The sequence below is a fragment of the Lepus europaeus genome, chromosome 11 (assembly GCF_033115175.1).
Source record: "Lepus europaeus isolate LE1 chromosome 11, mLepTim1.pri, whole genome shotgun sequence".
Classification (NCBI taxonomy): Eukaryota; Metazoa; Chordata; class Mammalia; order Lagomorpha; family Leporidae; genus Lepus; species Lepus europaeus.
This window is the reverse complement of record NC_084837.1, coordinates 7,464,991-7,491,904: the sequence shown is the minus strand read 5'-3', so window position 1 is coordinate 7,491,904 and position 26,914 is coordinate 7,464,991. Positions and strand designations below refer to the sequence as shown.

Sequence of the window (26,914 nt, the reverse complement as noted above, 5' to 3'; positions counted from 1 at the left end):
TGGCTCCTGGATTTATCCTGACCCATCCCTGGCCTTTGTAGTCATTTAGGGAGTGAACCAGCTTTTAGAAACTCTCTCTCTCCCTCCCTCCCTCTCCCTCTCTCTCTCTCTCTCTCTCTCTGTGTGTGTGTGTGTGTGTGTCTTTACCTCTCTGTCTCTGTAACTCTGCCTTTCAAATCACTCCTTCCCTAAAAGAAATGTATCATCTGAAGTAATCTTATCCTAAGAAGGCAAAAGGATTTACACGTGGTTCCAGTTGTGTATCTCTGAGCTTACTCTGATGCTTGGGGAACCTGCTTCCTTCTTGCATGACTGTGAACCACGTAATCATATAACGCTCTAATCCCTTTAAATTTTCCAACTGGGCAGGTGTAGAAAATTGAGAAAACTCACAAGTCATTAGGCAATGAATGAACAAAGGAGAGTGAAATCTGGACGTCACACCAGAAAGCAATGGAGAGACGATCTATGGCATTACAATTTTTGTTGGTTCTAAAACATGAAACTCCCTAGTATTTTTCCCGTTCCACGTAGAGAGATCTGAAACTGAATAAAATAGTACCAAACCTGTGAGATGGTGAGGAACTGGATCAAGTAACCCAGACACTGGGACTTGAGAATTCTCTGAAGGCTCTTTCTGCAGTGCTTCGTATTCCTAGGTGACATTGGAGGCTGAAGGCAGAGTTACAGAGAGCCAGAGGCAGAGAGAGACAAAGAGGTCTTCCATCCACTGGTTTACTCCCCAGATGCTCACAATGGCCAGAGCTGGGCTGATCTGAAGCCAGCAACCAGGAGCTTTTTCTGGGTCTCTCCTCTGGGCTCAGGGGCCCAAGGACTTGGGCCATCTTCTTCTGCTTTCCCAGGCCATAGCAGAGAGCTGGATTGGAAGTGGAGCAGCCGGGACTAGAACCTGCACCCATATGGGATGCTGGTGCTGCAGGCGGCAGATTTACCTGCTACGCCTGCACCAGCCCTGGATGTTCCTTTTCTAGTTTCCATTTCTTCCCTGATACTGCATTTCCTGTTTTGGTTTTCACATTTTTCAACTCTTATACACCTATTAGAATGGGGATCCCAAATTACTCACTCCTCGACTGTGTGCGGTGCTGGACAGGGGTCCAGGTGTCCATATCACCACTTGGGTCTCTCATTCAGCAACTCAGGACTGCCAGAAAACATCCCATTCTGATTGACAGGATGGTGCAACCATTTCCCAGGACTGTGTACGTCCTGGGTGAGCCACTGCTGCAGGCTGTTTTATCCTTGTTCTCAGGTACCCTGATCCTAGGCTATGGACCGTCCCATCTGGCTTCACCAATTCTGTTAGCAAGCATATCGGGTCAATACACCCAGGGTGTTGTTGCCGATCATCAGCCTCAAGCAGGACTTACTCAACTGAAAGTTGTATTTACTGGTGCCGAGCAAGGGGCGCCATGGAGTGGTGTAATTTCCCAAAGAAACTGCCTCCCTGAGAAGCAGTAATTGTGGATTAGTAATGTGTGTTAATAAGAAACACAATAATTCAGAATTCAATCTCAGGGTAAAAAATCTGAATAAAAACAGAATTGTTGCATTAAGATGACAACTAAATGGAAAAGTCCTTGATTTGGACAACCTGCAATGAGGCAGCTTTCTTAGGTGTCACTGATAGCTATTCAACATTTTTTTTGTGTGAAGACATTTGGCAAAATAGAGTCTTAGAGTAAAATCTTAGAATATTCATCTTATTTGATTTAGTAGTTCTGCTTCCTGGATACAATCTTCAGAAAAGAATTACGAGTACAGAATTTTTGTGAAAATACTAATCTTTTATTTTCATGAAATATGGAAGTCATCTCAAAAATATTACAGAGACTTTGAACTAATTGACCTGGAGAATGAAGACACTAATAATGTTGACAAAATTTCTTCAATAATTCTTAAATGTGCTTATGTTCTCTGTAAGCATGAGTGAAGCAAAATTCAAATAATATGTAAAGAGTATAAGATATACTGCTTTTTGAAAACAGTATGTATGGGTGGAAGTACACAATAAGCATCTAGCTTTGAGCACTAGAATGAAGCATAATTTTAAAAATTATCCTTTTATTTCTCCTTCAAAGAGAATGCATTAGGTTTGTATTTTGAAACTAAGCTTTAAATTTTCTGTGATAATTTGTTTCCTTAACTTGACATGATACTCCTAAAAGTTCCAGTATACACAGGAGAGATAACCCTGGATTCATGTAAGAATGCCTATAACCTCTACTGTTAATTGACTTTGGGTGCAGTGTAGTCAACCAGTAAGCACTCTGGAAGCCTGCTGTGTTCCGCTTCCTGGGTGGACCCAAGCAATTCAGCTCAGTTTTCAAACTAGCTGAACTCCCTCAAAAATAACAAACGTTTTTGTGGTTAATCATATAAAGCACTAACTAATCATATAAAACACTAACTAAAAGAAGCAAGATGGAACATGGCACACGTATTGTGGTCCCAAATGTTTATTTTGCATGCTTGGGTTTCTGATGAGAACAATTTTGTGGGGTATGCCATATCTTAGAGTGTGTGCCCTCTTTAAAGGATGAATTCAATCGTGTGGGATACGGTAGTCCCCACGACTCTCCACTTCCAATGATTCATTTAATTTGTAAGGATCTGATTGATTTAATTTGAGAGTGTTATATTCTTTGGGCAGGTTTTGTGGCATAGCAGTTTATGCTGCAGCCTGTGATGCCAGCATCCCACATCGGAGTGCTGGTAGAGTACTGGTAACTCTGTTTCTGATCCAACTCCCTGTCAAGGCACGGGGTGGGCAGCAGATGATGGCCCAAATACTTGGGTCCCTGCCACCCATGTCGGGGACCAGGATGGAGTTTCTTGCTCCTGGCTTTGGCCCGGCCCAGATCTGGCTATTGGTGGTGATTTGAGAAATGAGCCAGCAGATGGAACACATTTCTCAACCTCTCTCTCTCTTTCTCTTTCTCAGACACTATGCCTTTCAGATAAATGAATACAATTTAAAAATGTTATATTCTTTAGAGGAAAATTTATGATTATCACTTAAAGTTACTTTTTAGTTTAACATATTTATGAACAATATACAATAACTATTATAGTCTTTATTTTTGTTTTATTATTTATGATCACTTTGAAATACCTGGTTGAAATTTTACTCTGACTTTGCATATCCTCTTGCATTTTAATCTCTTGGGACTCAAACACAACCAGCTATAACAGAAACTGCTTTTATGGTCTGGACAAGTTCCTCAACATATTTGGATCTCATTTTTATCTTTGGAAAATATGAGCTTCTGAAAATATAGTTAAAGTCTCTTCTGTCTCAAAGATTTATTAAGCAGCTGAATCCAAGAACCAATATAATTTTGTATCTTGCCTGAGTTTTCATGCTAATAATTATAATCTCTTTAAAAGAACACAGATTACAACTAATGCAATGAAAGTTGCTTAGCTTTTAAAGGTCTGTGACATATTAATACAACAAAAGTGGCACCACTATTCACATGCATCTTAGGTACCTTATCTGATATTCACAGAATAGTTTGAATTTCATTAACGCATGAGAAAATGTCAATAGCTGAAAATGGGTGTTTATGTTAGGTGACTTCTTGGTATTAACGTGTATTTTAGTTTCTTAAATGTATCAACATTTAATACTTTTCATAAAATGTAGAATGATAACATTATCCCACATGCAAGTGATCAATCTATCATATGTTTACATGAAAGCATACTCTTTTTTTTAAAGCTCAGCATCAAATGAGTCTAAAAGGATTCCTGAAATGAAATTAGGAACTAAAGATGAACCTGAGTTGGAAGTACAATGGTGAGGTCTACCAAAGTGTTTGATGTGTGCATAGAGCTTACAGGTAAACCAAGCCTTCCATGACACCATGGGAAATATCTGATTATGGGCTGTTATAGTGTCCAGAGGCGGTAAATTGTGATAGAAAGGCTTTTGCTACAAAAAACTTGAATTTTGTTGAATTCTTGACCAATGTGCAGATGCATTGATTGTGACAGACTGTTGACAATGAATTGTTCATAGATTTATTGATTGGAGACAGGCAAGGGGTACCTCCCATTGCATTCTTCAAGAAAATTTTAGTCCAGGAGCTTGAGTGTGTTTCAAAAAAAAAACCCAGGATAAAATAAGAGGACAACACCCAGGTGTTATTTAATAGCAAGGACTTAATGAAATCTTGTGGACATTTATATGTAGAATGATACATAGTTATGTGCCATAAATGATGCTTTGATCAATAACAAACTGCATATACAACAGAAGTTGCAGAAGATTATAATGGATTGGATAATTCCTCTTACATAGTGACACAGTAGCCATTACAATCTCACAGCCCAAGGCATTTTTCATGTGTTTGTGGTGATGTTGGTGTAAAAAAACCTACCATGCTGTCAGTCACATAAGATTATAGCCCATGTACACTTATGTACAGTACATGATACTTGATAATACTAATAAATAACTATATTACTGGTTTTTGTATTTATTATTCTATAGGTTTCTCACTATTTCAAAGCGATCCCTTCTACTTATAAAAAACAAAGTTAACAGCAGAACAGCCTCAGCCAAGTCATTCAGAGGGTATCTAGAAGACGGTGTCATCGGAGGAGATGACAGCTCCATGTGTATTTTTGTCCCTGAAGTCATCTCAGTGGGGCAAAAACTGGAGTTGAAAGACAGTGATATTTATAATGTGTGTGTGTGTCTTAGCTTTTAATAAAAACATTTGAAGAGTAAAAGAAAGCAGAAAAGAACTTGTACAATGAGGATATAAAGAAAGCAAATATTTTTCACAGCTGCATGATGTCTTTGAGTTTAAGCTATTAATTACCACTTACTCAAAAAGTTAAAAAAATTATAAAGTAAAAGTGTTACTATTAACCAAGATTAATCCAATATTAGAGAAAGAAATCTTCTTTTCAAAGATTTATTTATTTATTTGAAAGTGTCAGAGAGAGAGAGAGAGAGAGAGAGAGAAGTCTTCCATCCGCTGGTGCATTCCCCTAATGGCCGCAGTGACCAGAACTGTGCTGATCCAAAGCCAGGATCCAGAAGCTTCCTCTGGGTCCCCCAAGTGAGAAAGGCAGCAGAAGATGACCCAAGTCCTTGGGCCCCTGTACCCATGTGGGATGACCCGTAGAAAACTCCTGGCTCCTGGCTTCAGATCTGCGCAGCTCCATCCGTTGTGGCCAACTGGGGAGTGAACCATCAGATGGAAGACCTCTCTCTCTGCCTCTCCTTCTCTCTGTGTGTAACTCTGACTTTCATCGAAACTATTTATTGACTGTTTATTGAATCTTTTTTTAAAAGATGCATTTATTTATTTATTTGAAAGGCAGAATTATATAGAGAGAGGGAGGGACACAGAGAGTGGTTTCCCATCTGCTGATTTGCTCCCCAAATGGCTGTGACTGTCAGAACTAGGCCAGGCTGGAGCTGGGAGCCAGGAACTCTATCTGGGTCTCCCACATGGGTGCCAGGATCCCAAGAACTTGGGTCATCTTCTGCTGCCTTTCCAGTTACATTAGCTGGGAGCTGGATCAGAAGTGGAGCAGCCTGGACTTGAATGGTGCACACATAGGATGTCAGTGTCACAGGTGGTAGTTTATTAACCCATTGCTCCACAACGCCGGCCCCAGAAAGTTTTTAAAATAAATGTAGTGTAGTTTAGTTATATAGAGTTTGTGAGGTCTATAGTAGTACAGCAATGTCCTAGGCTTCCACATTTACCTACCACACACTTGCTGGCCCCCCAGAGAAAATTCCAGTTCTGCAAACTCCATTGATGTAAATGCTATCTACACGTGCACTGTATTTTATATTGAATTTTTGCTGCAGCTTTTCTATATACATATATGTATATATATATTTAGATATACAAATTCTTGTCACTATGTTGCAGTTCCCTGTACTATTTTGTTACAGCTATGTAGCCTGGAACATGTAAGTTATATTATGAACCCTACGTATACAGTAAGCCACAGCACCAGCACAGTCATGAAATTGTTTAATGACTTATTTCATCATTAAGTGATGCAAAGACTGTAATTAGACATAGAATTGGATGAATAAGGAGTGACAGCCTACCTTGAGTTAAGGGTACCATCACAATGTCTATAGTTTAAATATGACTGGGCCTCTGAACTCATGCAGGTGTTTATACCCCAAAGCCATAAGCTAATTGAATCAAGATGATGGGAAATAACCAATAGTGGGTTTTAGAGGGTCAATGTATTAGCAGGTACTTAGGTCATTGTGAGTGTGCTCTCAGAAAGTAGTCCTGGAGAGTGGTTATCAAAGCCTGAGTTGGTCCCAGCTGCTGTCTCTGTTTCCTAGCTCACAGTATGATACTTCCCCTGCACATATTCTTCCAATGCCATCTGTCATTCCCTACCAAACGGCAAATCAATGGTGCCTCTCACTGTTGAATTGAACCTCCAAAGTCATAAGCTGAACAATCCTGTCTTTCTTTCATAGGTGGTTTGCCTCAGTTATTTTCTTTATAGTAATTAAAAACTAATAAAAATATCAGTGGGTCTGACTTCAATTCTGTGACTTTCTATGGGATGGAGTCACCATCACCAGGAAAGAGGCAGGGTAAGGGTGAGGCAAAAGTATATTATTTGTCCAGCAACAAATCCCCTACACCTCTCTAAACATTTCAAAGACAGAATGGGGATGTTAGTAGCAAACAGTTGTGGAAAATGGATATGCAAGTCATGCTTTTGTGTTTGAAAAAGTACTAATTATTTGAATCAATATCTCTAAAATTTGTTGAAATCATCTCTATTGGGTACAATTGTTCTTTCTGTTTCTCTTACTATGCATTAATTTTTTATCTGAATTTATTTCAAATATGGTCTGAACATTTTTGAGGGGCATTTGTCCTGAGTGGTTGAAATGAGCAAGATACATTCAGGAGGGATGAGACACACTTGTCAGTCTCCTCAGGTGGTGAGAAATTACAAACTGGGTTCAGCTAGCACTATTATGACAGGTGAAGCTTTTCCTTTACTCTATCAGAGGCTCCCCTGAGTGTTCAGCTGGGGTACCGATTAGCACACATGCAAAGCTTGAGTGAAGACCAGAGTGAACAATGACCAATGTTCTCCTTGGGAGGTTAATGGTGGTCAGAGGCTGGAGGGAGGAAGATCAGGGAGTGACTGCTAATGTATGATAGCTTCTTTTTGGGTGATAAAAATATTCTAAAATCAGATGTAGTGAAGGCAACACAAGTATGAGTTAGAAACCAGTGAATGATACACTGTAGGATGACACATTTTATAGTTTGCAAATTATGTTTCAATAAAGCTGCTTAAAAGTGTGTTGTGCGATTGTAAAAGCTAGAATGTTTATATTAATAACAGAAAGAGTGGATTGAAGTGCAAAGAATTTTTCCAGCCATAAAAAGGTGAATTCATATGATAAACCCATCAATTTATAAGGGGGCATAATAATGCTAAATTATTGTATGTCTAATAATACATCTTAGAATTACATAAAGAAAAATGATAGATTTTTAGAAAGGTAGAAAGATTTAAACTTATTTCATGAAGTGTCAATATATACTATCAACAATCTACAGAACAAATAGGTAAAACCTGAGCTATAGTATAGAACATTTGATCTATGCTACCAGTTGGACTTTATATCTACAAAACATACTACCCAACAACAGCAGAATGAACATTCATGTAAACATTCACCAAAATAGATCATATTCTAGGCCATAATAAAAGTCTTAGATTTGAAAGAACTCATGTCTTTCCAACTATGTAATCTGCAGACACTAAAATTAAATGAGATATCAGTAGCAGGAAATACTAAAAATCTCCAAATGTTTTGGAATTAAACAACACATTTATATAAATTAGAATTTCTCCTTATCATTTATTATGATATTATCACCTTTAACTTTAAAAAACTACAAAAAGAGGAGCAAATGAAACTTAAAAGAATAAGAATGAAAACAATATGACTAAGAGTGAAAACTAATGAAATAGAACAGAAGAACAATAGAAAAAAATGAACAAAATGAAAGACAAGTTCAATTATTAGTTGTGGCAATGTTTTTAGTGGTGTGCACTTATGTCTAAACTCATTCCACTTTTCATTTCAAGCAAGTTTGGTGTTACCTCAGAAGAACTATTTTTTTAAAAAAGATACATTATAGGGAACAAATTTTAGATTCCAAACCTATATACAAAACAAATATGAGTAATAAGAGCATTATAGTGAAAAGTAAAGGAATGCCTATTAAAGAGTCACAGATATTTTTCCATTTAGACTTTCCTTAATGTTTTAATGTATGTAGTACTATTTAATTTTTTATTTAATAAATTAGGTTTAAAGAGTTAAAATGATTATTGGAAGGAGGTAGGAGTGCTGCAAAGAAATTATGTTAACAACTATACCTGCTTATGGCTTATGAGGGTAATTTAGAAATTTGTGTTGACTATAAACTTGCATATCATAAGAGAGTTTGCGTTTACTAATGAAATGTTAAATTGCTTGAAACTGAAAATCATAGTATTTATTTTTTAGCAATGGCACTGACCACCTTAAATACCCATTTGATAGGTATTTTCTCAAGATCCCACATTGTGTTTATTGCATTGGTGCTGGAGGAAGTTTTCTGGTTGTAATAAGGCCTCCAGGTGATTCCGACAGGTGCTCACGTCTGAGAACCACTGCTGTAGCGCAGTGTATAGTGGTGGAAAAAGCTATGACTGAATATCCACCAAAATACTTAGAGATCTTGAAATGCCACATCTCCGTAAATAGCGCTATTTATCCACATCCATCCCTCAAAATGAGATCGTGTGATGGCTCTTCCTTAGAGGATCAGAGAGGAAGATTGAATGAAACTCGCATGACCTAAAGTACAGCATGTGTCCAGCATCTTCCTGAGCCTTTCTCCGTCAGTGAACCTAATCCTCAGGGGCAACCATATGAATCCAATGAGGCTTGCTCTTACTTGAAAGACCAGGAAGCTAAGTGATTCCGACCAACCCAAATGGTAGACTTAATGTGCTTTTTTCAGTGGCCAAAACTCGAATACTTAAAAAAAGGCACACAGGAAACAGACATGAGCGAAACAGAATGGAGTGTGGATGGCAAATGGCACAGACATGATGGCAAAGGACATCAGATCTCGAGCCCTGACTTCTGGGGTAATTAGAACAGGGGTCAATGCCTCTTGGAAATGGCAGCAACTTCCCGGTTCTTCCAAGTTGTGATCAAACATACCCTATTCTCAATGTGTCCAGTCTGTTATTTTCCTTCATGATAGCTTAAAATCAAGATTTTAACAAAAAATCTCTTGCTCTCAGTTTTTTTTTTTTTTTTTTTTTGGGGGGGGGGGGAGGAGTGAGGAGGGCAGAGAGATTGCAGATGAGAGACAGACAGGAAAAGCTCCTGAGTTTAATGTTGGAATTCCAAACCAAACTCCTTGGCTGACTGAGTTGACCAGGCAGCAGGAACCTCTGATACACTGTGTTGTCAAAATCGGACTCCCTTCCCCCAAACCTGCTTCTTTCCCACATCTGTGCTGTCTGCCGACTTGATGGAAATTCTATGGGAAATTCCCTCATGGTACTTGTTTTAGCATTTGTTCAGGCCAACATCTAGTATTTCTTCCCTGGGGGAAGAAATATACACTTCGATGTCTCACAAAGCCCTCTACAGTCAGGATAACAGGAATTATGGGGCAGCTGTTCAGGGGAAAAGCATCTAACTGGATCAGTTCTTTAGTCCTCTGGACCAAAAGGATGCTTGTACCAGGCTGATGGTCTCCACACTGGCAAGGCACTCTGCCCCTCTCACTGTCAACAGGCGGGGTGGCAATCAATATTTCTGTAATTACTAAGCCTTCTCTATGGTGTAGCTGGAAAGGTAATCCAATCGTGCACTATTTCTGCAAATGGAGCTTTTCTAAATTCTTTTCATCCTCTACATATTTATTAGAACACTTGGGACAAACTGGCTGAGAGTAGCCACCAGAATGAGCCCCACTGTTGCCTGCACTCCCCAGACTATCAAACCATCAGGGGAGATTGGACAGGTCCTGATGAAATAAATGTTGGCTGCTGACTCTTCCAATTTTGCTGCACTCCTCTATGTCACTGGCACAGGCTTGTCCAAGATTGAGATATTTGCAAAATGTCATCTTTCATGAATATCTACCTTGAGTGACACTTCCTCTCTCTAACACTTCTCTTTGAAATGCACCTGGCTGGTTCCTAGCCCGAAGAAGTTCATTGCTTGTGATAGGTGATTAGCAAAGGGGCACATTGCCCTCCTGACACCTACGCCTTCTCTCAAACTCTTCTCCCTGTTCCACATCCCCTGCTATGACCTTCCAGCTTCCTTCTCTCCCCGTGCTTCCTTGCACAGGGCCTGAGTCATAGCTCCAAGATGCAAAAGACAGCGAATTAGTCAGAGATGTTATGACACTATTCCACAAAAATACTTTCATTCAACTTAGCAAAATCATAGTGAATAGTAAATAGCCAGAAGTTAGTCAAAGCTTTTTAAATGAATTTAGCCTCTTCTTAACACATAATCCTCAAACATCTCCAGCAGAGAGCCCACAATGTGAACATGTTTACAGGAATGGATATTGTCTTTTAAATCACCCCTTTGGCCCTAGCCTCAAACTGAAATGGAAACAGCATGTCCTGATGAAAACGTTGGTAACCACATTCATTATCATTTCCATAGCCTGTATTTTTTTAGGATTGATGTAAGAACCCCCCGAAGCAGTCAATACTGCCAGCACACAAACAAATCAATATGCTTGCACATAAACGTTGGGATTAGAATAAGCACAGAGATATCAAACTCAAATCTCCACCTGGAAAGCATCGCTACATGAAATGGAATTACCCTTATTAGAAATGAATATGTAGAGATTACAGGATAATCAAACACTCTCGGTTTCTAATGTATCTGGTCATATTTCCATGCATAATTTATCAAAAGGAAGTTTAATATTTTAATGTAGGATTATTTTTACATATATGTGCATAGGAGAAATTTTAATCAGTAGTATTAAGAAAAATCCTAATTTTCTGTAAAACTTGATAGATTTTTAATGCCCATAAATAATATAACTAAGCATATAAAACCTTTAACAACTTGATTTTTGCTGCAAAATTTTGTAACATTTCAATCCATCCTGAAAATTATTTTAAACATAGCATTAAATGAATAAATTGTCTCTCCAGATTATATGAAAATGAGAAAAGTTTATTATAAAGACAAAAACACACTTTTGCTCCAAGGACTGACATAGTTTCTTACCATTTATGATTTTCATTGCAAAGCTATGACAAAAAATATGATCAATGTGATGGAATATGATAATACACTATTCTTTTTTCTGCGTATTACATAAGAATTTTAGTACATTACATAATGTGATTAACATATGACTTATATTAATTTTATATGATTATTACAATCGAGATTTTAAAACTTTTTAAAAAACTTTTTAATAAAACTTCATAAATTGTCTTCAGTATGATTATTTATTTATATTACAGGATATACTATATTTTAGTTATATCTTGCATATATTGACAATGATGTATTGAGATTGATCAATTCATAGGAACTTAAGGAGTTTTCCATTTGATCTCAGAAATTAATTTAGCACAGCTATATAAATAAAAATTATGACCATTAGTGAAGAAGAAAGTTTCTCACAATTTAATTAGTTTCTCATATTTCATCGATCATGGGGATGTTTTATCATAGTTAATTAAAATTTTCATGTTAAAAGTTAATTTCTTTTCCATTAATTCCATCCATTCCAGATACAGCAAAAATGTGACTCCTAACTACTCAGTTCTATTCAGCAGCATAGTTTGAAGTTTTGATCATACAACAGTCACCAAACAATGGTAGCTATCTCTGAATTTATCTTACGTGTTGTTCACAATCGCTGTGAATACAAAGTAAATGGTGTGTTTCCTGGTTTGCAGATGTTTAGACTCACGAGACTTTACGCAACGTTCCTCCAGGTGAAAGGTGTGACTGTCTCCCTGACCGGTGCTGGCACTTGCCCTTGTTCTGACCACAGGGCTGCCCTCACATTTCTCAGGACAGTTTATTTTTTTAGTTTCTGCCAGGAAACTGGCCTTCATTACTGTGCTATTGCAGAACAGTACAAAATATGCAGAATTCCAATACTTGGAAACCTAATACACACCTGAAGTCTTTGCTTTGCATCAAACTGAGACTTTCTGAGGCTGCTCCTGCTGACTCACACGGTTGGGTCTGTGTCACCACATGGGACACTTGCATTGAACTCCTGGCTCTTGGCTTTGGCCCGCCTCCATCCCGACTGTTGTGAGTATTTGACAAATGAACCAGTTACTGGGGGATCGCTCTCTGTATCCCTTTCAATTAAAATAAAGAAATGAAAATCTGAAAAAAATCAGTAAAACCACATTAAAGAGATCTTTTTATTTTACTTTGCAGATTCATGTCTGTATTTTATTTCTGAAATTTGCTAGTGATAATCTTTGTAATCTTTATAAAAGTGCATATTTCAACTCCATGATTAAGTTCTACAAACAATGAGTTAGTATTAAATATTACTTGACTATATCTTTGAATTGTCATTTACTTCATACATACTGATCAAGTGCCTTTATTAGTGGGTTCTAATTAGTCATTTGGTAATTTTGTTAGTTCTCTTGGATGTTACTTAATATACTTTTTAAAAACTTAGGCATTTTGTTTCAATCTGAAAAATCAAATGAGGAGGAAAACATTTCTTTCTAATCTAGTAGCTTCTTATATAAAAAGCACCTCCTTAAGATCCATGTGTCAATCTTGATTCTTAGGAAAAGGGCTATCAACACATTAGCAAGTTATTGCACATCTACCCTGCAGACGCTATCACTAAACCAAGAGTTCTCATATTATTTACATGGGTCAGACGTGTGACAATTTTGCATGGGTTTCTAGTGAACATCAAAAGGTCCCTTTGGTCTATATTTAATCACAGACTCAAGAAGTAAAGGCAGTGTTAATTTGGAAAAAATACTAACCCTCAAATATACTATGATACATCTTTCCTTTGAAGTGTTTGCCATTAGCTTTCCCTAAAACATTTGACAAAAACATAATTTGTTCATTGACAAGTATGTTGAGCTACGGAAATCACTGATATAGGGAGAATATTTTTTCCATCCTTGTTCTTTTTTAAAAAGATCTGTTTATTTAAGTGAAAGGCAGAGTTACAGAGAGGCAGAGGCAGAGAGCGAGAGAAGTCTACCATCCGCTGGCTCACTGCCCAGATGGCCACAACTGCTGGAGCTGTGCAGATCTAAAGCCAGAAGCCAGGAGCTTCTCATGGGTCTCCCACTTGGGTGCAGGGGCCCAAAGACTTGGGCCATCCATCCTCTACTGCTTTCCTAGGCCATAGCAGAGAGCTGGATTGGAAGTGGAGCATCAGGGTCTCAATCTGGCAACCCTATGGGAAGCTGGCACTGCAGGCAGCTTTATCCTCTATGCCGCAGCACCAGCCCCTCCATCCTTGTTTTCTAAGAGAACAATGTAAGCATTGTGACAAAAATGTCAATCCAATGTCTAGCACTTTGTTTGACCTAGAGTAGGTCCTTATTAGATATTAGCTGAGTAAAGAAATATACGAACCTATTTTAAAAACTGAATGTGATTCCCGATTAATCAGAAAAGGTCTTAGCTATCATTCTATTTCATGTATTTTTTAAAGATTCCTGTGTTTATGGGAAAAAAAGACATACAGACAGGAAGAAGGACACACACACACGGGGAGAGAGAGAGAGAGAGAGAGAGCGCTTCCATCTCTAGTTTACCCCCCAAATGGCCATAACAAAGCTAGGTTCAGGATGAAGTCAGGATTCTCAAACTCCACCCATATCTCGCACATGGATGGCAGGGGCCCAACTACTTGGGCCATCATCTCCTGCCTTCCCAGGCCCATCAGCAAGGAGTTGGATTGGAAGCAGAGCAGCCAGAATTCCAACCAGTGCTCCAATATGGGATGCCAGTGTCACAGGCAGAGATTAACTTACTGCGCCAGAAGGCTAGCCTCAATTTTGTGATTCAAAAGCATGTCAATTTCACTTCTATTTCATGCCCATTGTTTACTTGTACAGTGTCTTACTACATGAAAGACATTTCACTGTGTCCAACATGTTCATAGAATAAATAAGAAATAGTTCTTGACCTCAAGAAGCTCGGAAGAATAGCATTTTCCTCCATGGGATAGTTCTTGAAATGAACATAAATTCTATTGCAAAAAAGAAAAAGCAGCTCTAATTGTAAGGCACAGAATCTGGACCCATGAGTTTGCAGTATGTTTCTTTTGTGAGTCCGGTGCTATCAAATAGAACATTTGATTTTTAGTTTGCAAAGGAACCTTTAATGCATTGCCTGCATTTGGAAATCTCATTTGCATATGGAGATGTTTGGTTTCCAATGGCCAGATGGATCCTGACTGCATGCCAATTAATGTTTGGGGCCCATGAATTTCATTAAGACTATTATCTCTGGCATGACTTTAGGAAAAAGGAACATCCTTGCCCAAGAATACAAATCATATGTTGCTTATCTGGCTTTCTAAGTCAGCAATGTAAAGTTTGGACATTTGATCTTAATGACTGGAGTACCAAGTCCTTTCTTGCTTCCTCTTTTGAGACATATGTGTATCCATGCTCATTCATTGCTTAATTGGTCCTACTTACATAAACCCATGTTTATACTACTCTTTTCTTAATTACTCTCTTTTAATTGTGCTCTCTTCATTGGTGTTTGATTTGGTGTGAGTGGGTGAAACTCCCGTGCTGGGCTCCTGTGATTCTAAAACATGCATTTTTAACATCATATTAGTATGATATTGGAGCTCAACTTTGCCTATGTATAGGTACAGGCATTATAAAACCTGCACACCACCTCACCATCACACAAATACAGATGTACATAATGACACATATGTGAGAGTACATATCATTTCTCCCTCAAGTTCAAACTTAAAGAGCTGACCAGCAACTAAACAATATCACAGAAGGAATTTATGGCCTCTGTTACATGAAATATGACTTTCATTCACTTGAAAAGTGGGATGGAACCCATGGAAGTCAAATCTTGAGTAACAGTTCATCCACTACCAATGTTAGTCTTGAACTTTTGCTCCCTGTTTCTTTTGTGTTTTTTTTCCTGGATTATTTTCTCACGTTTGATGAAAATAAACACAAAAACAGGGAACACAGATATAATGTAATATTTTTCTAATGTTTTCAATTAAGCAGCAGCTGCTGTTACCAAGCTGTCATCTCTGTTGCTAAGGGGGTTTTGTGTGTGTGCCAGTGCAGGACTGGTTATTCTAATGTACTCCTCCTACCACTAGGGCTGTTACGCAGAGTCTCTGTCAACACTGTTAATCTAACAGCGTTCTGAAAACGGTACCATTTTCTCTATGAAGTCTATGCATGGTTGATAGCTCAGGGATGTTTTATCCAAAACTTGTTAAAATTGCTCTGAGTCAGAAAAGGCTTATAGGACAAAGAAAATTCAAAAGTCAACCTTGGTTGCATTTTGAAAACCACGGGATTGGATCTCCTCCTTTCGGTTTCCCCAGTGTAATTGAGTGCAATAAATTTTTAAAAAAGGTAAAGTAAAATGAAGTTCAAGTCTCTCAGCACAAAGTGCATGCATACAGGGACACCCTACAATAATGAGCCACTCAGAGACCAGATAAAACTCAAGAGTTAAATCTCATGGACCCTGGGACGGCGCCGTGGCTCAACAGGCTAATCCTCTGCCTTGCGGCGCTGGCACACTGGGTTCTAGTTCTGGTTGGGGCACCGGATTCTATCCCGGTTGCCCCTCTCTCTGCTATGGCCCGGGAAGGCAGTGGAGGATGGCCCAAGTCCTTGGGCCCTGCACCCTCATGGGAGACCAGGAGAAGCACCTGGCTCCTGGTTTCGGATCAGCGCAATGTGCAGGCCGCAGAGGCCTTTGGAGGGTAAACCAACGGCAAAAAAGGAAGACCTTTCTCTCTGTTTCTCTCTTTCTCACTATCTACTCTGCCTGTCAAAAAAAAAAAAAGAAAAGAAAAGAAAAGAAAAAAAAATCTCATGGCCCTTGATATTGGTGTTAAGTCAACCAGAAGTCTTGGAAAAAGTCTTTTCTGAGAGAATGAACTCATTCAATGAATGTTCTATTATTACTTATTCTTTCAGTTTGATTCAAATTTTAAGTATAATAATTTTCTTTTCACCCTTGGCCCTTGGTTCTTCATCTAGGCCAATAAAATTACAGTGCAAATTGCTACTTTAATTAATTCATAGATTTATTCCTTTTGTCTGAGATTTTTTTTAAATCCCCAAATCACACACTGTATTTCCCAATCTATAGATGGGCATCTTAGCCTATCTTACAGTAATATGAATCTCCCCCTGGGCTTTGCAAATGCTCCTCAAATATTCCTGCTTCAGTTTCTCTGTGACCTGATCTGTTTTGTCCTTCAGCTGAACAAATCAACTAAGGTAAAGCTCCAAATAAAGTACTTAGAAAGCTACATGATAGATTTCATACTTGATGTCTTTTTGTGACCAGGTTGTCTTCTCAATAGGAACAAGAGCAGCATCTTTTGCTTGTTCCTATGTCCTCTGGTGTCTCGGTGACACTAAATGCTCAACACACACTTGTTCTGAAAGATGAGAGAAGACTCTGTACAAGTGCATCCCACGCTGTCTCTCCTACATTTCCCTGTGGCCATAATCTTTCATGTTGCTTTGAGCTTCTCAGTCTTTACCCTACTCATTTAAAAATGTTTTCTGTGTAGTTTGCAGGGTTCCCTTTCTGTTTCAAAGCATTTAGATATTTAAAGTCCTTACATCTTCAGAGCAAATCTTATACCCATGAGTCTTTTATGGAAACATGGCTTTCCCCAAGCTGACTGGTAGATTGTGATTGAGAAATGAACCTTCATTTGTTATGACAAAGCACATCTATAGTATTTCCTAATCTATAGTATTTCCTAACAATCATAGCTTTCTTTCTGTAACACTATTCTGTTATTTATTCATAATATGTGTGTATCTTTAACTATGTCTATCATTCTATCTCTGTTGCAAGTTCACTTCTATATTTTCTTACCAAGTAGATTACTACCAAGAATAATAATCGGGGCCAGTGCTGTGGTAGAATGGGTAAAGCCACTGCCTGCAGTGCCAGCATCTCCCACATGGGGACCGGTTTGCTGGCTAATCCACTTCCGGTACAGCTCTCTGTTATGGCCTGGGAAAACAGTAGAAGATGGCCCAAGTTCTTTGGCATCTGCACACTCATGGGAGATCAGGAAGAAGCTCCTGGCTCTTGGCTTCAGACCAGTGCAACTCCAGCCATAGTGGCAGTCAGGGGCGTGAACGAGAAGATAGAAGACTATCTCTGCCTCTGCCTCTCTGTAACTCTACCTTTCAAATAAATTAATTAATTAAAAAAGAATAAAAATTGATTCAAAGTATCTAGTTACTAGAGGTAAATAGATGCTATTATCCCACATCCTTCTATTATTATTACCCATTACTTATTATTCTATTACCAATTTCATTTTATCCAACCCATTTTTAAGACAGTAGAGTTGATTTAGAGGTAAGAGAAACACATACTGCAATTTGAGTGCTATTGGACCTAGTGTGGGTTCCAGGTCCATTCTTTACTAGTTTGTGATAGTCAGCTATGTCTCCCAGTCTCAAGTTTTCCCATCTGTAAAATAGAGAAGACAATATTATTTTCCTGTTTTCCAGAATCAGGTAGTTTGGAGAAAGAGTGTATGTAAATAAACTGCATCTGTAGAATGTGAAGTTCTGCAGAAATGGAATGTCATGTCTTACATTCTGTCTTTCTCTCACACAAAGTTTAGAGGTGGCTCTGTAACTTGCTATGGCTGATAAAATATTAATCAAAGCAGGGTGGTTTTCTCTGTCATGGACTGAATGCTTCAGACAGTGGTTGTTCCATCAACCTGGGACATAAATTTATTCTAAAATTAGGGGTGACCACCTGTATGTCTATGTTGCAGGTAAAGTCTGATGGGAAGAGTATGTGGATTGATTGGTAATATCTGCCATAGTAAGAAAGAGGAGAATGGTTGCGTGTGGCTGTCATCGCATCCAACAAACAGCAGTCAAGTTGTTCTCCTCCTCCTCCCTTCCTTCTCCTCTTTCTTCTTCTTCTTTTCCTCCTTCTTCTTTCCCTCCTCCTCCTCTGCCATCTTCTTCTTCTTGTTCTTCTCCTTCTTCTTCCGATTTATGTATTTATTTGAAAGACAGAGTTGCAGAAACAGAGGGAGATACAGAGTGGGGGGGGGGGAGAGAGAGAGAGAGAGAGAGAGAGAAACCTTCAGTCCGTTGGTTCACTCACCAATTGGCTGCAACAGCCAAGGCTGAGCCAGGATGAAGCCAAGATCCAGGAGCTCCTCCCATATGGTTAACTGACAAGGGCCCAAGCAATTGGGTCACTTCTGCTGCTTTTCTCAGGCTGTTATCATGGAGCTGGGTCAAAATTGGAGCAACAAAGACACAAACTGGCACCCATCAGAGATACCTGAATAATTGGAGGCAGCTTGACCTGCTACACCATACTGTCATCCTAAATTCTTCTTTTTAAAAATGATAATATGGGTTACAAAGATCACAGACTTTTTAAATATTGTACACATAGATGGGTGAAAATTGGAGTACAGGAGTTACTTGTCTTTGTTGTTAGTTTTCACAAGTGTTTACAGGTAGCTTAGAAGGTGAGGTATGTATGTGATCATATAATTCAGATAGAAAAAGACTGGATAATGTCACAGAAATGGAAGTAAAAAGACTTGCCAATTGTGAAGACTGCAGATATGGTTATTGTGACTAAGAAATATAGTTAAGGCTGGCGCCGCAGCTCACTAGGCTAATCCTCCGCCTTGCGGCGCCGGCACACCGGGTTCTAGTCCCGGTCAGGGCGCCGGTTCTGTCCCGGCTGCCCCTCTTCCAGGCCAGCTCTCTGCTATGGCCAGGGAGTGCAGTGGAGGATGGCCCAAGTCCTTGGGCCCTGCACCCCATGGGAGACCAAGAGAAGCACCTGGCTCCTGCCATCGGATCAGCGTGGTGCGCCGGCCGCAGCGCACCAGCCGCGGTGGCCATTGGAGGGTGAACCAACGGCAAAAGGAAGACCTTTCTCTCTGTCTCTCTCTCTCACTGTCCACTCTGCCTGTCAAAAAATAAAAATTAAAAAAAAGAAATATAGTTAAATCCTAGAAGATTCTTAGAACTCAAGTCTTCTAATTGATGGTGTTAGTCCTTGATTCGACTACTATCAGTAGTTCACATCATCTCATGCCCACATATAGAATTAACATCACCAGTTCAATCTGGTTTACCATAGAAAACTTTAAACCAAAATCACCAAGAAAGAGAAGATACCAAAAACTCATTCAGAAAGGAGCTGGAGAATATTAGATGTGGAGCTATCATGCTGTAAAGTTGGATTATATATCAGTTTCTAATGATATGTGACTCTTCAGAAACCAATTGAACTCACAAGTTATTTAGCAAATATTTGATGAGTTTTTGGAAGCAGCACATTACCAGCTTAAAAACTGGTGGATGGTCTGGGAGGACTCTCAGAACTGGCCATCTCTTCCCTTTTTTCAATCTGGTTGAAAATATTAGGGACATCAACTCCAATAAAGCTATAAGCTAGCCTGAAAGACCATGGGTGAATATGAGAATTGGAAACAAGCCCAGCCATCACCTTACGAAATAATTGACTCTATTTATCAATAAATATATTTTAAATAAGTTTTAGTGTGCCTTTTTAAAAGATAAAGATCCCTCAAAAAATGTAAACACACTATTATTACGGTGCTCAAGGAAATCAATAATGATTTCTTATTATTCTTCAATACCTGTCACTATTCATGTTTCATTGTTTGTATTATATATTTTAAAGATTTATTTATTTTTACTTGAAAGTCAGAGTTACACAGAGGAGAGGCAGAGAGAGACGGAGATAAAGTCCTTCATCTGAAGGTTCACTCCCCAATTGGCCACAACGGCCAGAGCTGTGCCAATGCAAAGCCAGGAGCCAGGAGCTTCCCCTGTGTCTCCCACGCGGGTGCAGGGGCTCAAGGACTTGGAGCATCTTCTACTGCTTTCCCAGGCCATAGCAGAGAGCTGGACAGGAAGCGGAGCAGCCGGGTCTCGAACCAGTGCCCATATGGATGCCGGCACTTCAGGCCAGGGCATTAACCTGCTACGCCACAGCGTCGGCCCTGTATTATATTTTTAAAAGTTGGCTGTTCATACAGTATCTTTCCAAGAGGTATACAGCTGCATAGACTTGTCCTGATTTTTTCTTATTGTCACAACATTTAATATGAGTGTCTTACTAAATCTTTGCATTGATGATATAGTACTGTTAAGTATAGGTGCAATGTTGTATAGCAGATCTGGAATTTATCCATGTTGCATAACTATGTGACAGCATGGGGAACCTGGAGGAAGGGAGTGACAGAAACCAGTCACAGAAAGACAGACTGCCTGACACCACCTCAGTGAGGTACATAACACGGTCAAACATGCAGAAATAAAGTAAGATGGTTGTTAGGGGCTGGAGGAAGGGGAAATGGGACGTTGTGTGGTTTCTAAATTTCTCTTTTTCAGTTCAATTACGTGCCACACACACTTCAGGGTAGTAGTGTGCCATTTCCCTCAAAAAGCTCTCAGTATCTGGGTGTTGTGCATGTGGGTGACATTTTGTATAGTCTTTTATTTACTCACCAGCTCTCACAGAAAGATAAAATTATCCCCAGGAGAGAAAGAGTTCAAAGATCTCTTAGAGCTGATCACCTTTTCCAAATAAATTGTGTGTTGTGCTGGGGGAGTGATCTCTTGTCCAGCTGACCATGAAATTCTCTAAGGATGGCAAAATAATCAAATTAATACATAAATCATGCTGATCCAATTACTACAGGTCCTCTATTGCTATGCAGGATTATAGATTTAAAAGTAACGCAAGAGTAATATCAAAAATCATTTTCTATAGAGTATTCATTATAGTCTAGTGGTTGCTTTAAGCCTTTTATATGTATTTCCATTCATTTCCTCTTAAATTCTGATAAAGGTTCCCAGTAGGGTTTCTTCATCTGTTTGCCAAGTATTTATTGAGCAGCTAATATCAACCAGGTGATGTTCATGAGCTTGGTTCATAAAGGATAAATCACTGGGGGATTTGTCCCAGGAGATTGATTGAATCCTAAGTTATGATATATCCATATGGTGGGATACTGTGCAGCTATAATAAGGAATGAGAAATATCTTCAAATTCTTACACAGTTTATCTTCAGCATATTTTGTTAAGTACAAAAAGCAAATTGGAGAAACATGCTTATAGTATTTACATGGTACATATTAGACATTTTAGAACCTAAGGAATAATCATACACACAAATGAAGGAGATATCAAAATCAGAGAAAAGGAAAGAAAGTGATTACTTAGAGCTGGAGGAGGGATGGAACAAGGTGTAGTGGATAGAAAAAGAAGCTATTCTTCTTGGGTTATTTTACTTGTTCTGAAGCTTTATAAAGGACAGATTCACCCAAAGAGGTGCAACAAAATATAAGGGAAGAAACCACAAGAAAACAGAGCTAGAAAAGCCAAAAAGACTTAAAAATAATATAATCAATCATGATAATTTGGAAGAATATAAATATTACTTTTACCATTTTAGGCTAACCTTACTTGTATAAACTAATGAATATTCAATTAGCATTCTTAGAATAATATAAAAATGGTAACTGCACAAGAGCAACCATCCTGATGTCTTAAATAAATAGATAAAATAAAACAGCAAATGAATAGGGTAAGTGGGAAAAGAACATAGCTGAAGAGAAGTTAATGAGTTCAAAGTTTATTCTGAGGATTTTCTACCAGAACACAGCACAAAAAAGAACAAAGAGATTTAAAAAGAAGAAAATCTAAGAACTATGGACAATATACTTAGAAGTCACTCTTCTCTTTACACAAGTAAAGGCAATTGAGTAGAGATACGTGGTGTAGTACACGGAACAAGAAAGCATTCCTTGCACTGAAAGGGCCTTGCCAATTCCTGAGATGAACAATGGGATAAGGATGTCCAACCCAGACCAACCAGCATGAATGCAACATTCAGGAATGAATTTGCTGCCGAAAATCATACATACACGCATATATACACACAGTCACACATTCTCTCACACAAAACGGAAAATGCACAAAGGTAAAGAACCTACTGTTGTTGCCTGTCCTTTCCCACCAAACAGGTAGAGAGCAAGTCTTGGTTACCGAGGCCTCCCCAGAGGCTTCTGTATGTAACCAGCAGGGAATAAATCAATGTTTATTGCAGTTAATGAGCATAAAAGCAGAAGCCTGAATCTCTGAAGAAAGGTGCCATTGATTTACAGTTCAGAGGGAAGATGCTATGCTGAGGGTCAGGAGCCCGGGTGCTGCATTCAGCCCTCCCAGCAAATGGCTGTATGACTTCGGCACGTTCCTGAACCTTGCTAACTCCCCATTATCTTGCCTAGGAAGGCTGCTGTTGAGTTTGGCGATCTCTGACGCCTGTTTTAGCTTTATCGCTCTGTCTCCAAGGAGGCTCATCTCCTCTTCTAAGTTATTTTTCACAAAGTGTTACCCACATGTTAAGCTGCTTGATATGGCTGGCATCACGCTTTCTTCAATTTTCCATGGATTATTTACTTTCCTCTTCTACAGAATGAGGATTGTTGTTCCTGGCTGAGACTTTTGAGATAAGTGTCAAGCTTTTTCCTGCATTCCTGCAGATTCTGCATTAACTAAATATCTTTAGTTCATATAAGATGAGAATTTCTCCACTGGAGGGTTACTTCTGTAAAAGAGAGAGAGAGAGAGAGAGAGAGAGAGAGAGAGAGAGAGAGAGAGAGAGAGGAGGGAGAGAAGAAAACAGAAAAAACTGCAGCTTTTTGGTGCTGGACACAAGGCTTTTCTGGTTGTGGAGTAATACTATTGTTTTGCATGCACTACACTGTGCCTTGGACAGCCCCTGTTTTTGGCTGTCTGTCTGTGTGTTGATGATTCCGGGTGCGGAGTGTAATGGCAGTTGTCTTCTAAGGGCCCTATTTCATGCTACAGGAATAGAGAAAATGATTGCATGATTGCTTACTGAGCACCTTCTATGTGCCAGACACTTTCATAATGAAAGGCCTCGGAGGCCCTGGGAGGTGTTATTTCTTCTTCACAGGTACTGAAATTAAAGGTCAAAATACTAGTCATTTGGCCGACCAAAACCCCTACTCCATCCTGCCTCTCCGGAGCCACAGCATTGCAGCATGAACTCATCATGATATCCCAGCAGTGGAGACTCTGTTTTTAACAGGAGAAATGCATTTTGTCAAGGTCAAAGCTCTGTCCTTTAACAAACATCGAATGTGGCATATTTTGAAAATTATAGGAAAAGGTTTGCTTGACCCATATCAAGATGGCATTTAACATAACAAGATATGCATTATCGTTGGCAATCAAATCAACTAGCAACAATTTTCTTCCTAATCAATAGACCCTGAGCTAAGACCAGACAGGGATTCTACATTAAACTTGCACACAATCTGTGTTTTTATCTGCAGTTTCCTATTTTCTGAATGATCCCTTGACTTTGGATCTAAGCCCCATTCTTGCATTTAGAAGCCATTGAGGTGATGTGCTCAGTGGCTTATACTCCAGGTCTCTTAACCATGGACCACGTTTCATCACCATAGTGAGTTCTTAGTGCTTTTGTGTTAAAATTGAACACTACCTCCTGACACTTTGATAAGCGATGCTACTTTGTGCAAATTAACGTGTTTCAGGCATTTAATACAGGCCAGAAGCAGTTTAGAGTTAGTGCTCAGCTCCCTCCAAGAAGATGAGCTTCAATTTTTGTCGATGCTGGTGAAATAGAAGTGCAAACAGGTCAGGTTAAATTGCTCACCAGCACAGAGACGTTAAAAGAGGCTTTTGAAGTTACCTCACCTTTAATAAAATGAAGTCATCTTATATATTAATATATTAATATTACAGCTGGGTTTAAATGCAGGGAGATCTAGCTTTACTTAATAGTTAAATCAAATTGAATCTCAGATTTTATGACTGATAAAGCGACAATAAAACGGGTCTGGTCAGTAAAGATAATAACTTGATTCAGTACTTTGGATGTAAGTGTTTAAGGTTTCCATGATAGAACGGTAATTTTATACCCCAAAGTGTGTTAATAACATTAAGTGAGGTAATACGCAAAGTGCACTGACAATGCAATACCCACAGGACCACAGTAATAGAAATAATTTATAATGTATCAGCAATAAAATCTTTAATGTTATCTCAGTTCAGGGCCGACACCATATCTGGGGTTTCAGATTACACATGTCCCCATCTCTCCTCCTGCTAAGGACATAAATGTTCACCTAAAATAATTAAGAAAGTAGTTTTCAGAGCACAGAAACCTTTCACAATTATGGACATGACAGTGCTATTAACTGTTTCCTCCCTGACCCATTTGTGTTCGATTGATAGAACTTATTCCAAGGTTAATAAGTAAGCCTCTGTAAAAACAATTTTAATTCACTCTCTTGTTTGTGTGTTCTAAGCAGACCTGATTTATAATTTTTAAAATATAAAAATGGTCTTTTTAAAAAAAGTATGGTATGACTATCTAAGTATTTTATTTAGTAAAAAGTGGCTCAATAGTCTTACAGTTCAGAAATGAATCCCACACATTTTATATATTTTTTTAAGAATGTGTTCCTAAGCATCAAACATGAAACAGCTCTATCAGGTTACTTCTAGAACTTAAATGTGCTGACGTCTTGCTTGCATTGCAGCTGACAACAATCTGAATAGCATCAAATAGGAGGAAGGTCACACAAGTTAGAAAACAAAAAAACAAACAAGAAACTAGCAGTTTTTGGCATTATTTAAAATGTTTATAAATAATGTGGGAAATCTTGAGAGTCGGCTCCTCCATTTTTATCATGTTTTCAGAGTTTGTTCCAAATATTCACCTCATTGACTCTAAACACCCATGTGAAATGCCTCGGATAGTCTGTAATGTAGCATCCGAGCCGTCCATATATGGCGGCCATCATCACAGAAGTTTACATCCACTGAGTTTACTCGGATGTAGCCGTTCAACGGCAGTTAAAATTAATTTTATAAAATCATGCTGGTTCCCATTTCCAGAGAGGAAACAAAGAGAAGGGAAAGTTGAATGACAGTATCATTGCACAAACCGGAAGTGAAGAACTGAAAGGCCAGAAGGAAGCAGACAGAGCTCTCACCATTAACACAGGAGAAGTAAAGCTGCACGAATGTCAGCGGCTCACAGCAGATTCGGTCGCCCCGCCCGGCTCCACAGGCAGCCGCTTCTGGTGCAGTGCGAGCGCGGCCGAGACACGAGTGAACGGATCTGGCCACGCTGGGCGCCTGCTCACCAGGGCTGCTGTTTTTTTTTTTTTTTTTTTTTTTTTTTTTTTTTTTGACAGGCAGAGTGGATAGTGAGAGAGAGAGAGAAGAGAGAAAGGTCTTCCTTTGCCGCTGGTTCACCCTCCAATGGCCGCTGCAGCCGGCGCACCGCGCTGATCCGAAGGCAGGAGCCAGGTGCTTCTCCTGGTCTCCCATGGGGTGCAGGGCCAAGCACTTGGGCCATCCTCCACTGCACTCCCTGGCCACAGCAGAGAGCTGGCCTGGAAGAGGGGCAACCGGGACAGAATCTGGCGCCCCGACCGGGACTAGAACCTGGGGTGCCGGCGCCACAGGTGGAGGATTAGCCTGTTGAGCCGCGGCGCCGGCCACCAGGGCTGCTTTTAACTCTGGCAAAGTGGATGTTGTCGCCATCAACGACCCATTCATCGACCTCCACTCCCTGGTCCACAGGTTCCAGTGTGATTCCACCCACGGCAAGTTCCACGGCGCGGGCAAGGCTGAGAGCGGGGAGCCAGTCATCCACCGGAAGGCCATCACCATCTTCCCCAGCGAGATCCCGCCGACACAGGGGGGTCATGCTGGTGCCGAGTACGTGTGGAGTCCACTGGCGTCTTCACCACCATGGGGAAGGCCGGGTGAGTGGGCTGGGGTCGGGGGCGCTGACCCTGGGATGTGGGGGAGGAGGCAGGCAGCTGAGCGAGCTTAGAACCAACTGCTCCGCTGCAGGCTCATTTGAAGGCTGGAGCCAAAAGGGTCATCATCTCCGTGGCCTCCGCGGACGCCCCCATGTTCGTGAACCACGAGAAGTAAGACAACTCCTTCAAGATCGTCAGCAACGCGTCCCGCACCACCAACTGCTGAGCCCCCCTGGCCAAGGTCGTCCACGACCACTTTGGCATGGCGGAGGGGCTCATGACCACAGTGCACGCCACCACCGCCACCCAGAAGACCGTGGCCAGGCCCTCTGGGAGGCTGTGGTGTGACCGCCGCGGGGCCGCCCAGAACATCATCCCCGCCTCCACTGGCGCTGCCAAGGCCGTGGGCAAGGTCATCCCCGAGCTGAACAGGAAACTCCCTGGCACGGCCTTCCGTGTGCCCACCCCCAACGTGTCGGTCGTGGACCTGACCTGCCGTCTGGAGAAAGCTGCTAAGTATGACGACATCAAGAAGGTGGTGAACCAGCGTCCGAGGGCCCCCTGAAGGGCATCCTGCGCTACACCGAGGACCAGGTCGTCTCCTGTGACTTCAACAGTCGATGCTGGGGCTGGCATTGCCCTCAATGTCCACTTTGTGAAGCTCATTTCCTGGTACGACAATGAATTTGGCTACAGCAACAGGGTGGTGGACCTCATGGTCCACATGGCCTCCAAGGATTAA

General features: G+C 40.1%; 1 pseudogene; it reads left to right on the top strand.

Moving 5' to 3' along the window:
• Positions 1–1,065: 1,065 nt before the first annotated feature.
• Positions 1,066–26,914, top strand: LOC133769741 (glyceraldehyde-3-phosphate dehydrogenase-like; annotated as a pseudogene).